This window comes from Triturus cristatus, chromosome 6 (genome assembly GCF_964204655.1).
Source record: "Triturus cristatus chromosome 6, aTriCri1.1, whole genome shotgun sequence".
Lineage (NCBI taxonomy): Eukaryota > Metazoa > Chordata > Amphibia > Caudata > Salamandridae > Triturus > Triturus cristatus.
The window spans coordinates 281,433,228-281,447,676 of NC_140589.1; the positions used below are offsets into that span (position 1 = coordinate 281,433,228).

General features: G+C 45.4%; 1 long non-coding RNA gene across 1 annotated transcript in view; it reads left to right on the forward strand.

The window, feature by feature from the left end:
- Positions 1-920: 920 nt before the first annotated feature.
- The window catches only part of LOC146816763 (uncharacterized), a 41,342-nt gene continuing 27,813 nt past the window's right edge, over positions 921-14,449 (forward strand). The window contains exons 1-2 of the long non-coding RNA XR_014962488.1: positions 921-1,058; positions 1,162-1,234. This is a non-coding gene — a long non-coding RNA (uncharacterized LOC146816763). The remainder of the gene's footprint in view (positions 1,059-1,161; positions 1,235-14,449) is intronic.

Here is a 14,449-nt window from a genome sequence, read left to right on the forward strand (position 1 = left end):
ATGGCAGCGGGGTTGTATACACGACAGAGGGATGCAGGGAGTTTTTGAGTGATAAATTGTGATTGGGATTTTGGTTGGTTTTAGTTTGTGAAGGGTTGTTTAGGGGAAGGGGGGAGGTTGTTGGCTAGTTACTAGTGATGCTTAATATATATGGCATAGAGCCAGGTTTCGTATTTTAATTTGTACACCTGTTTCTTTAAAGTGGCCTTTTCCACACTATTATGTAGTCGTCGTTCTTGGGGGCACGATCCTGCCCGATATTGTACGAGATCCTCGGATTCAGCCAGATCAAAACAAAAGCCCATTTAATTTTCGATTTAGAAAGGTTAGACTGCATTATTAATGTATCTCATTCTACCGGCTCAGCTCTCTGACGGCCCAAATCTGTGCGGATGTGACGACGGAGTTATTTTAGAACATTCAGCTACAGTGGTCAGCTGTGGAGCACCGCCCCTGCCTGTAGAATTTAGTTTTAATTAGTGGGATACAAAAAGCCAGATGGCAAAGCAGGTGCCACAATACATTTTGCACAAACCTAACGGTCCTTGAAAGTCATATAAATGCATAGTAGCGGCTTTGATTATAAACCCAGGTCTTTTCCATAACACCACTTGTAATGCATTTACAAAAAATATCGTTACTTCACAAACACTAGACTGTGAATAGGATGGGGTGGTGGTGGTTATGGGAGAACTAATCAATACATGACTTTGTTTCCAAGTTTTTCTTCAATTCAGTTATACAGCTCCTGCTGTGGTTTATCATGCAAGGCCAACCAATCGAAAACCTATTGGCTTAAACTCTAATACCCGCCCCTTACACATGAGTCCAGTTTGGAAGCGACATTGTTAGCCATTACAACAGTAATGGCAGGTCTCAGTTGTTTACTGAAGCGAGCATGCAGATTTCTTGGAAAAGGCAACACAGTCGAAGCCAAAATAGCCCTTTCAGTCAACCCCTGATTTTGTATCCGGCGACACGTCCCGAGGTCCCATGAATCAGAGGCGCCGCTGAGCACCAAAATTCGACATTTTCGAAGGGAAACATAAAAGTGTTCAGTATGTTGGAATCTCAATTGCAGTTTTATAGCTTTCTGCGAAGGAAAAATAAATTTACCAGACGGCTAACACAATATTCTATTGTTTGTCTTTTATCATAAAGCAATTTTAGATGTCCCTCAACGCAACGGCTCTGGGCTATGGATTAGTGAACGTGCCGCACATAACAAAGCGGGGTGAGTCGTTTATGCAATGTTTTCATCACATTTCTGCCAAGGAGGAACTGAATTTCCAGTTCCTCATTTACACTAAAACACATTTCATGTAAACACAGGCTTTTTAGCTACCCCGAAATATGTGAGTGGCATTTTCATTAAAAATGTGTGATGCGTTTGGTATTTAATTTGCTGAGTCGGACTGAATATTCCTGCAGTATGAGTCAAACTCCAGTTTCACATTCAATGCAATTTATGAATGTGTTTATTATTCCGGAGTACTCCTATCAGCAGCTCTACTATTGTCTCAGTATCTTGTTTTGGGCACCTAAAAAGATTTAGGAGGAAGAGAGAGGTACGAGGAGGCAGATGCAAGGCAGGGAGAGATGGAGGCATGCAAGAGTGCAGGCTGCGTGTGATACGCTCATATACTGTTATTATTCTAATTTACTGTTCTACTCAGTGGGATGCATCTGGAGGTTCTGGAGTGTTTCCAGTGTAGCAATCAGTAGGATGTGACTCGGTATAATGGATATGTTTCTTGTCCTGGGTGCCTTTTATGAGAATTAACTTAGTTGTACTTAGATCTATGGAACCGTGTCTGGTTGCTTAGTAGACTAATGAAAATGAAATGAAATTTTGTACTTGTATAGCACACTGCTGCCCCAGCGATGGGGCGTCCTGGCACTTGTACTCATACCACTGTGGAACCCTTCCTGGCTTTCCCTGTGAAATGTCCACTCCTGGGGACCCCCAAAGTGAAGCCAGGCATCCCCAGCGCTGTTGGGGCTGTTGTGGAGATTAAGCAAGCTATTGCCCAGAGTTGCAGAGTGGGGCCCATGATTAGAGTAGGCACCGAGGCGAGAATTATCAGGTCCAAGGAAATTGAGCCCAAGACCCGCCGAGGCAGGAATTGAACCCTGGTCCCGGGCCAGATCTCTGCATCAGGGTCTGCCGCTCTAACCATTGAGCCACACTTCTCCACAATGTGCCCACTATAGGGGCCTGTGTTTGACCTCATGGTCACAAGTTCAAATCCTGGTGGGTCCATTCAGCCTTTCATTCTTATGAGGTCAAAAAAATGAGTACCATTGACTTGGATAACAATACACATCTGTTATTCAGCGACAAGATGCCCATGGGTGAACGTGCATATACAAATACACGTTATGAACTGGTCTTAGCGTTTCTTCTTCACACCACATTTTGGACCCTATTCAACATTTAAATCAATCGACTATTACGAGCTCAAGGAACTGCTTGTAACAAGAGATAAAGCCCTATTTTAACCTAAGAATGCTCTTAAACTGGTGCAGACACGAGTGAGTGTCAAATATTGATTTTCTACAAGGTTGTTGATGTTTCAAGGGAAAGGCACCTTCTGGCTGGGATCCACTTACCCTTGTTGGCTTGCGGGTACCTAATTTTTTCGCGTCCTACCTGCCTTCTCTTCCCAGGATACACGTAATTTAAGTCGCAAGTGAATTTATCAAACTCTTAAAAAATATATACATATTAATAATTCGATATTATAAACACATAGAGCAGTATTTAACCTATTGAGGATATTCAGCTTTGGTGGCAATATAATTTCTATTCTCTACTCAACTGTTATAACATCAACCAGACATGAAACTGAGAATTATAGGGAAAAAAGCATACATTCTAATCCAGTTTATTAATCATGGTTTCTGTTCAACATGTACTGTAACCTCTTCCCTTTTTACATCAGCCAGGCAACCCAGATACTAAATGGAGAGAATGGCTGCGTATATTAGAGAACTATTTAGTAGCTATTGATGCCACTTAGTATGATACTCCATGGAAAACGGCAATACCCTTCAGTCATCGTCAATGGTGTTTGATAACCTACCACTAGCTGAAGCACCACAAGCACAATTCTGCATGTGGGATGTTTATACAGAGTCCAAAGAAAGAATGAGAAAACAATTTTCAGATGAACTGAGCTGACTTTTAGAGACATTCTTTTTTCAGAAGAAAGCAGAGAAGTGATGAAAAGTGTTGAGGAATACATAGCTGTTTGCCCATAATAGCTTTTGCATGTATTTTTAAAAATCCGTAGATGTTTATATGAGGGATCAGTTTGTTTTCAATTGTTTCTAAAAAAGAAAACAAACACAAAGACATCTTCTCACATGCAGAAATCCACTCTGAATGAAACAATTGATATTGCAAAAAGTATTGAGATCAATGGTTTCAAAGCATTATCTCTCGGTGAAGGGTTGGCTCTAGTAAGTTGTGTTAGTGATGGAGGGGCTGTGTGTGTGTTGAATGATAAGCACAAAACACAAACATATGGAAGTAGAAAAGAGTAACCAATTGTTACAGATGTGGATCCAGTAGGTATCGTGAGAGCAGTTCCACATGCCCGGCTACGGGCAAGAAGTGTGATAATTGTGGTAAAACTGGTCATTTCAAGTCAGTATATAGACCTAACAAAAGCAACACAAAAAAAGCAAAGTAGAGATCGATGAGTGTAAGGACAGGTTGAACAGTGTTGTTTTAACTGTTGATCGTGGCTTAAATATCTAAGAATCTGTTAAAAAGATCAAATGACTCATATGTGATGCAAGTAATGAAAGAATAACACTTAAAGTTTTGGCTGATTCTGGTTCGCCAATAACCACTATAGCTGACAAAACATATTTTAGAGATCTGCTGAAAGGTCAAAAATTGCAATACACTGACATTAATACAAAAGCCATTGGAGACCATGACATTGCAATGCTTGGTTTCTTTATAAGTCCTGTTAAATGCCTAGGAAGAAAGATTGAGACAAGGTTTATGTACTAGTTAAAGGGTGTGAATATTGCCATTATTTCTCTAATGAATATAATTTATGTACCTGAATGTCCACAATAGTAATAAGTGGGCCTTTCTAGGAGTAGAGGACTAATGGCATTCTTACTCGTTTTTCATGTACACTAGTCATAGCCTTATGTATTCCAAGAGAAATAAGTGGCTCATTCAAGAATAAAATACATAAAACATATGAAAACATGTAAGGTAATTACAAAATTGTAAAACTATACTAAAATTAAACTTTCTCTTTTAACTACACTGCCCAACTTTCTTTATCCATTTCCTTCCACTTTTCATCTTTCTCTTCTCCCTTCCTCCATCTCTCAGACACCGTCTTTCTTTTTTTCTTTCCTATCATTGTTCCTGTCCTTTCTCTTTCTCTTTTTCTTCCTCCTCTTTCTATTACTCTTTCTATTTAACTTTAACTTCCTGTTCTCCATCCCACCTTGACTGCTTTTAATAAGTTCTGCTTCACTCATTTGCACCTGAGCTGCAATCACAGAGTCTGTATAGAGAAGCTCACATCCAGAACAATGAAACCACATGAAAGAGACTCTAGTGATGATCAGGATACACAGAACACCCTCATTATGCTAAAAGGGACATCTTATTCTAGGGAAACCATTGAACATAGAAAGCCTACAATGTACTAAGGAGGGCCTCTAATAGAAGGGCCACCATAACGCATAAAAAGATCGCAATATTCCAAAGAATTGCACTTTATGGCAGGATCACTGTAATGCCTAGAATGATTCCTAATATTCCAAGGAAGATGTAATATATCTGTGGGCCGTCACAATGGCCAGAAAGCCCAGAATATTCCTAAGAAATCCACAGTATGTTATGGTCAGCATCTATGGTGTCCTAGCAGACTCTGGGCTTCCATATGATAAACATTCATTGTGTCAGTGGGGGGATGAATTGCAAACAGATGCCTGCACCCCTCCCTCACTGCACCTCTGTCAACCTGCAAACATCTCACACCTATGTCTCTCTGCTTCACTCTGTGACTACACCTTTCTCAACCTCCACCACATTTGGCTCATTCCTCATCCAGACTGCCCCCTGCTTCCTCATACCTTTAATTAATTACACCTCCATCAGCTCCCACGTTACCCTTCCAAAAAATCTCCAAGCCTGTACCTCTCTCTCTGTGCTCACCTCTCCCTTTGTTACATCCTCCTGTCCATACATCCCCCTGTGCATAATTCTCCCTGCCTATACTGCTGCCTTCTCTTAGCTTTACCTGCCTGCACATGTGTGAACCAGCATGCACCACATCCCAGTTCCCCACACCTCTATGCCTGTACCTTTCTCAGCGCATGCATATTCTTGCCAGCACCACTCCCAGCCTGCACTCAATGCCACACCTATCTCTGTAGGCATCTGTCCCAGCCCACACTTTTCATCCCTGTACCTTTCACTGACCTCCGATTTCACTTCGCCTGTTCATGCATACACATTTCACTTCTACCTTCCCCTACTTCTTCCAGTGTGTTGTGGAGAGTAAACATCATAATTATAGTTAAGACCTAGGATCATGTTTCCATAGAAATGTCTTTTTTGTGTTGCTTATAACTGTGGCACATTTTTCACAAATCTCCACGAAACTTTCCAAAAAAGTGCTCCTTTTTGACCAATTTGGGCACAGAAATTTTCAGGGTGAACCATCAAGCGGAGGCCAAGAAAAAAGGCGGGTTCCAAATAGCGTTTTCCCAATTAATTTTTCCATAGGAACTTTATGGGCGATCTTACTGACCTTGTCAGCTAATTTCTACCTTTGCCGCACAGCTCTGCCTGGTAGCTGTTGCCCCCTGGCCATTCCAGGTCCTGTGTTCGAGGCCCTGATCTCTGGTGGTCCAGTGAGAAGCATGTGTGCTCTGCTGCTGCTCTCTGCCCTCTGTCTTTCTGCTTTCTGCCTTTTTGCTCCTTTCTCTTTTTTCCCACTTCCTTTTTATCTTTTTTTGCTTTTCTTATTTATTCATGCATTCCTTCACTTTATCTTATTTCTCGTCTTTTGTGCCTTTTTTCCCTTTCCATGCCCTTGCCCGTCCCCCGCAGCCCCGCCCCTCCAGCGCCATTTTCCCTCTTCCCGCCTCCCAGCTGTCTAGGCCGTCCCAAACACTACTTAATGGTGGCTGCGAGCAGCGGGTGCATTGTTGGCATGCAAAAAGGCAAGCCTGTCTGCGCCTGTCCGTGCCTGGAATGCTCTGGTACTCGGACCATCCACTGCTACGACCCCAGCACCCACCACACCCTACACACCGGACGTTCCATCGCCTGCTACCCGTGTCACTGGATAACACCCAAGGCCCATTCCCCTGCCACAACTGCAACTGTGCCAGCCTCTGCACACCAGACCTACTAACCGCATGACCCCCAAGAACATGACCCAACCCCCTTAGATGCATCCTACTCAACACCTGCTGCCTCAAAAGACACAGCACGGAGATCTGGGACCTGCTCAACTCCATCCCCCCGATGTGGCTTCAGAAATGTGGATGAACCCCACCTCAGCCCAGCCCCAGACATTGCAATTGCCATCCCTGACGGCTACGAAATCATTCACAAGGACTGTGTCAACCGACCAGGAGGAGGCATAGCCATTGTACATAAAAACAATGACCACTCACCCGACATGGAGCACTTCCAATTCGAGATCCAGACCAACCCGAATGCCACCTTCTGCAGATCCCTAATCTACAGACTTCTTGGACCCCCTCCTTCAGTGAAGCTATAGCTGACTTCTCCGCTCACCACACTCTCGCATCAACGGACTATATCATCCTCGGTGACCTCAATTTCCACATGGACAACCTGGACAAACAAAACACCTCCTCCCTCCTGGAGAACCTCGCCACCATTGAACTCAAACAATTGGCCACAACGCCAACCCACTAAGCAAGACACACGCTCGACCCCACCTTCTCCGCAAGCAACAACATTTCCATCAGTCACACCTCCGAGCCACACTGGACCAACCACTACTGCGTCCACTTCTACTTCACCAAACCCACCGTACGCTACCATGCCCACCACAATCCTCCTAGCAGCTGGAACATTGTCTCCGAAGACTAGCTCATTACCTCCCTCAGCAAAACCCCACCATCAACATCCACGGACACCAACACCTCAGCACCCAACCACCACCACTCGATTTTCAACTGTGTCAACACACTGGCTTCCTTCAGAAAACCCACAGGCAAGCAGCCCTCCAAGAAAGCCAGCTGGTTCTCCCCGCCCTCTAAGAGTCCAGGTTCACCTGCAGACAGCTAGAGAATAGATGGAGCAGCAGCAAAATCATGGCAGACCACGCAGCCTTCAAATCCGCCTTCACAGCACACCACCACCTCATCAGAACAACAAAGAAAGCAGCCATCCAGGAACGCATCAACACCAATGCACACAAAAGCAAAGAACTCTTTGCAATGGTCAAAGAATTCGCCAAACCCAGAGACAGCAGACATCCCCCCTCTCAAGACCTATGTGACAACCTCGCCACCTTCTTCCACTGCAAGATCAAGGAGATTTACGACAGCTTCGCAACCCAAGACCCACCCACCCCAACCACAACCACCACACCAAATGGTTCCAGACCCCAGCAGACCTTGCCCAATTTGACCACCCTCACCTCTGATGACACCCTCAAGATCATGAAGAGCATCCACACTGGAGCCCCCTTGGATCCCTGACCTCACCACATCTTCAATAGAGCCAGCACCTTCATCGCACCTGAGCTCTGCAGCACCATGTTCTGCTCCATCGAGTCTGCCACCTTACTGGAAGACTGCAAGCATGCAGAGATCAACCACCTTCTGAAGAAACCCTCAACCAACCTGACGGACCTCAAGAACTACAGACCCATCTCTCTGCTGCCCTTTCCAGACCAAAGTGATCGAGACAGCCCTCAACGCCAAACTCTCCAAGTTCATCAAAACAAACCACATCCTGGACCTCTCCCAATTGGGCATCAGAAGCAACCACAGCACAGAGACTGCTCTCCTCGCCGCAACAGACAACATCTGCACCCTCCTCAACCGGGACGAACTACTGCCCTCAACCTCCTGGACCTCTCAGCTGCCTTCGACATGTCTCCAACCACTCCCTCAGCGCAAGACTCCACAACACCGGCATCTGTGACAGAGCTCTAGAATGGATCCGCTCCTTTCTCACTAGCCAAACACATAGAGTCAGACTTCCACCGTTCAACTCAGAACCCACAGAGATCAGCTGCGGAGTGCCTCAGGGATCATCTGTGAGCCCCACCCTCTTCAACATCTACATGGCCCCGATTGTAGCCATCATCAGAAGCCATGGACTCAACATCCTCTCCTACGCCGATGACACCCAGCTGATTCTCTCCCTCAGAGACAAACCCACAGCCGCCAAGAGCAACTTCCACAATGGGATGAAGGCAGTCGCAACCTGGATGAAGGACAGCTGCCTCAAGCTTTACTCAGACAAGACCGAAGTCCTCCTCCTGGGCTCCACCCCCTCCATCTGGGATGACTCATGGTGCTCGGAACCCCGCCACACCCACAGACCATGCACGAAACCTCAGCATCATCCTGGACAACTTGCTATCAATGAACCACCAAATTAACGCTGTTTCATCCTCCTGCTTCCACAAGCTCTGCCTGCTTCATAAGATCTTCAAGTGGATCCTCATCGAGTCCAGAAAAATGGTCACCCAGGCGCTCGTCAGCAGCAGATTCGACTACGGCAATGTACTCTACACTGGCACCACCCAGAAACTCCAAAATTAACTGCAGAACAACCAGGATTCCTCCACCAGACTCATCCTATGCTACAGCCACATCACCAGCCACCTGAGAGACCTTCACCTGCTATCTATCAACAAAAGAATTACATTCAAACTCCTCATGCACACCTACAAAGCCCTCCACAATTCCGATCCTGCATACCTCAATCACCGCCTCTCCTTCTACACTCTCACCATACATCTCCGCTCTTCCCAATGGGCCCTGTCCACCATTCCACGGATCCGCAAAATCATGGCTGGAGGAAGATCCTTCTCCTACCTTGCTGAAAAGACCTGGAACTCCCTGCCTCTGCACCTCATGCAATCACCATCGCTGCCACAATTCAGGACGGACCTCAAGATCTAGCTCTTCGACTGAACCGCAGAGCCACCCCTCCTCCCCCACTCAGCACCTTGAGACCTTCACAGGTGAGTAGTCGTGCTTTATAAGAAATCTGATTGATTGATCAATTGATTTAACTTTAAGAACATCCCAAACCGCTGAACGGCTTTACACCAAATTTGCCAGAAAGCTAGATCTTGATCCACAAAGAGTGCTTTTTGTGACTTGGTGTAAATCCGTTCAGTAGTATCTGAGCAATTAATGCTCAAATGCGTTGTATATTTCACACCGCAGAGGCTCCGCAAACCAGAGTTCCCCTGCTGAGATGTGATTGGCTACCATCCCATCAACCAGGAAGTGGCGGCAGCCATCTTAAGACTCAAGACTCAGTACTGAATCCTAAACAAATGCAAAAAAAGATATAGGGGTAGGGTAGGGATACCCTGACCCCATAGGCCAGTGGTGGAGTCCCAGAGGCACCCCAACTGGAGCTAAAACCATAAAAAAAAATGTTTGCCACAAATTCATGGAGGATCCGTGAATAAGCACTAAAATGTAAAAAACGGTAGGCCCCCACATGGTTATAAAAAGACCCCCCAATATGGACAGGCTCCAAGGGGGAGGTGCATAAAAGATTTTAGGGAGTGGGACTCATGACCCACTTCTACAAGCATGTAAAGGCCCCAAAGATCCCATCCCTTGGGGCCGATATCTTTGTAACATGGATGGGGTGCGAGGGCCCCTCTCACCAAGCCTCTAAAAGGCCCCGGGGCCCCTTCCCCTGGAGCTGAAATGTGCTTAAATGGGGAGGGAGCCACATGCCACCACCCCATGCCTTTAAATGACCAGGGACCCCATGGCGCAGGGACAATTGTTTTAAAAACACAATAGTTTCCCTACTTGCACTGATGCGGACAGGGAAACATTTGTTTGCTCCCGCCAGGCTCCCAGCAGGCGGGAGCAGATATTAATTCTCTGCCTGCAGGAATGCAGAAGGCAAGTTTGCTCCCATCCAGCAGGAGATTTAAACATGCTGCTACCTGCTGGGAGCAGACTTTTGTTTCACATACTACTACCCGAAGGGAGCAAGCAAAGAGAGCTGCTTCCTCCAGGCCACAGGAATGCTGGCTCCTACACTATACAGGGAGCTGGCTGGGGCGGCAGAGGCCCCTAGGGCTTCCCCTTCAGCCTCCAACTTGAGGTTTGTATACATATACATTCACAAAAAAAACTAAAGGTTACAGGGACGTTATACTTAGGCTCAGATTTCACCTATACAAAACCATTAAAATTCAGCAGTTAAAGCTACCTGAGCTAACTATAACTTAAACCCCCACAATGCACTGCTTATGACCTCACATATTACATAATTCATGACATGGTCAACGCCATCACCGATGACATCTCAAATGACATCATCCAGTGACTGTGAGTGTTTTCTAAATGTTTATGAGTGCTAAACAAATATACTAAGGTACTATAGAAGGTACATTACCATACTATGGGCCTTATGTAGGTGGCCTGGCATTTACCACTTCATAAATACCGAATCATACCGATTCGGTATTTATGAAGTGGTAAATGCAATGTAGGTAATGAGTCGGTAAATATTACCGATTCGGAAAAATTCGGTAATTACTGAATCGGTATTTACCGATTCGGTAATGAGGCATACCTTCCCATTGATGGGAAGGTATGCCTCATTACCGAATCGGTAAATACCGATTCGGTAATGGGGGAGCACATGCAAGGGTGGCAGGGTGTCACATTGACACCCTGTTGCACCCCTGATTCGGCCATGTGTGCACATGTGGCGCACATACATGACCTAAGGGCATGTATGTCTGCCACATTGCACACTTAAACGTGCACAAAAATGCTTTTTTTCACCTATTCCTCATTTACCACCAACCTTTAGTTGGTGGTAAATAACGAATCCCCACACCCACCACACACTCCCCCTACATCTCATTTCATGATTCGGTATTTACCGAATCGGTAAAATTACCAAATCGGTAATATTACCGATTCGGTAAATTTACCGATTCGGTAAATACCGAATCATGAAATTCTCCCCCTACATCTCAAAAGCCAAAATACCGGTCGGTAACGGTATAATTACCGAAAATCGGCCGTTACCGACCGGTATTTGGCTTCCTACATGAGGCCCTATGTGTACTACTAATGAGTGATACTATTTCTAACATATAATATGTGAGTGGCTATGACTGCGTGTATCCATGTGTGACTGGATGTCTGAATGGCTGAATGGTTGTATGAGTAGGTGTGTGAGTGGCAGCATGGGTGAACACGTGGGTGTATCAGTACCTGTGTGGATGAATAAGTGGGTGTGTGAGTAAGTGTATGGATGTGGGAGTGACTGTGTGGCTGGTTGTATGGGTGGGTGAGTGGGTGTGTAAGTGGCTCTATGTATAGGTGTGTGGGTGTGTGAGTGTATTGATGAGTGAGTGGGTGTATACATGGCTGTATGAGTGAGTGAGTGGCTGTATGGGTCTGTGAATGGATATGTGAGAGGCTGTATCGGCAACTAAGCTGCTATGTGAGTGGCTGTATGGGTGAGTTACTGTTTGTGTAAGTGGCAGTATAGGTGACTGAGTGGCTGTTTGAGTGGGTGTCTGGTTAACTGATTGGTTGTCTGAGTTGCTGTAGTGGAGAGTTAATGTCTATGTGAGTGGCTTATTTGGCTGAGTGAGTGGCTATGTTGAGAGGCTGTATGGGTGAGTTACTGGGTGTGTCCGTGGGTGTATGGGAAGTGAGTGACTGCATGAGTAGTTGCACGAGTGAGTGGGTGTGTGAGTGGCTCTATGGATCAATGAGTGGGTGTGTGAGTGGTTGTATCGATGTGAGAGTGATCCTGTGGATGATGTTGTCAGTGATGTCACTGACCATGTCATGAGTGATGTAATATGTATAGTCATAAGCAGTGCATTGTGGGGGCGTAAGTTATAGTTAGATCAGGTAACAATTAGGTCTCAGGGAAGGAGGCCCAATAATATATATTTTTTTGCTCCAGGGGATGGGGTCCTCAGGGCCTAAAGTACAGCGGATGTATGACGTTACAACACATACTATTACAACACATACCTTTACAACGCATTTTTTACAACGCAAAATCCATTACAACGCGTTCCATTACATCGCAGGACACTACAACGCATTTTTAGAAACTACCTTTACAACGCATTCCATTACAACGCATACTACCTTTACAACGCATACCATTACAATGCATTATATTAAATTGCATTTAAGGTAAGTATTAGATAGTATAGGGGTAAACATTACTTTTCTAACTCCAGGGGGTGCAACAGTAGGGTAAGTGTTGGATAGTATAGGGGTAAAAATTACTATTCTAACTCCAGGGGGTGCAACAGTAGGGAAAGTGTTGGATAGTATAGGGGTAAAAATTACTATTCTAACTCCAGGGGGTGCAACAGTAGGGTAAGTGTTGGATAGTATAGGGGTAAAAATTACTATTCTAACTCCAGGGGGTGCAACAGTAGGGTAAGTGTTGGATAGTATAGTGGTAAAAATTACTATTCTAACTCCAGGGGGTGCAACAGTAGGGAAAGTGTTGGATAGTATAGGGGTAAAAATTACTATTCTAACTCCAGGGGGTGCAACAGTAGGGTAAGTGTTGGATAGTATAGGGGTAAAAATTACTATTCTAACTCCAGGGGGTGCAACAGTAGGGTAAGTGTTGGATAGTATAGGGGTAAAAATTACTATTCTAACTCCAGGGGGTGCAACAGTAGGGTAAGTGTTGGATAGTATAGGGGTAAAAATTACTATTCTAACTCCAGGGGGTGCAACAGTAGGGAAAGTGTTGGATAGTATAGGGGTAAAAATTACTATTCTAACTCCAGGGGGTGCAACAGTAGGGTAAGTGTTGGATAGTATAGGGGTAAAAATTACTATTCTAACTCCAGGGGGTGCAACAGTAGGGTAAGTGTTGGATAGTATAGGGGTAAAAATTACTATTCTAACTCCAGGGGGTGCAACAGTAGGGTAAGTGTTGGATAGTATAGGGGTAAAAATTACTATTCTAACTCCAGGGGGTGCAACAGTAGGGAAAGTGTTGGATAGTATAGGGGTAAAAATTACTATTCTAACTCCAGGGGGTGCAACAGTAGGGTAAGTGTTGGATAGTATAGGGGTAAAAATTACTATTCTAACTCCAGGGGGTGCAACAGTAGGGAAAGTGTTGGATAGTATAGGGGTAAAAATTACTATTCTAACTCCAGGGGGTGCAACAGTAGGGTAAGTGTTGGATAGTATAGGGGTAACAATTACTATTCTAACTCCAGGGGGTGCAACAGTAGGGTAAGTGTTGGATAGTATAGGGGTAAAAATTACTATTCTAACTCCAGGGGGTGCAACAGTAGGGTAAGTGTTGGATAGTATAGGGGTAAAAATTACTATTCTAACTCCAGGGGGTGCAACAGTAGGGTAAGTGTTGGATAGTATAGGGGTAAAAATTACTATTCTAACTCCAGGGGGTGCAACAGTAGAGTAAGTGTTGGATAGTATAGGGGTAAAAATTACTATTCTAACTCCAGGGGGTGCAACAGTAGGGTAAGTGTTGGATAGTGTAGTGTAATATTATGCGTTGTAATGGTATGCGTTGTAAAGGTAGTATGCGTTGTAATGGAATGCGTTGTAAAGGTAGTTTTTAAAAATGCGTTGTAGTGTCCTGCGATGTAATGGAATGCGTTGTAATGGATTTTGCGTTGTAAAAAATGCGTTGTAAGTGTAGTGCGTTGTAAAAGTTGCGTTGTAAAGGTTGTTCCCCGTGTGGTATTGGTATGCTGCTGGGGGTTTGGTCACAGGGTCTGATGGCAGGCCATGCCCTTTGTCGAACCCCACGCCACGTGCAACTAAAGACTGGGCACAGTGTGGAGTTGGCTGTCTGCGGAGGTTGGCAACCTTCGGGGGTGTTGGCTGCCTCTGGTTGGACTGGTTACGAGACCTGGCTGCAGGCCAGGCCCTGTTGCCAACACCCTGCTGTGGACGGCCAAAGGCCATGCACAGGGTGTGGTTGACTCTCTGTTGGGGAACTGGCTGCGGTCACGGTGGACCCCCTGTGGCTCCCAAAATGTTGGTTTGTGAATGCCCAATGGTTGCTGGTTCCTCAAGTGGGCACGGGGGTACCCACCTATATTTAAGCAGGCCCGAGGGATGGTGTTCCTGGGGGCTTAGAAGGCTCGGGATGGGGCCCCATGGCTCGGTAAGGGGAGGCCGCAAGGCCTTCCTCCCCCTTAAAATTCCATGCAGCCTTGGGTAATAG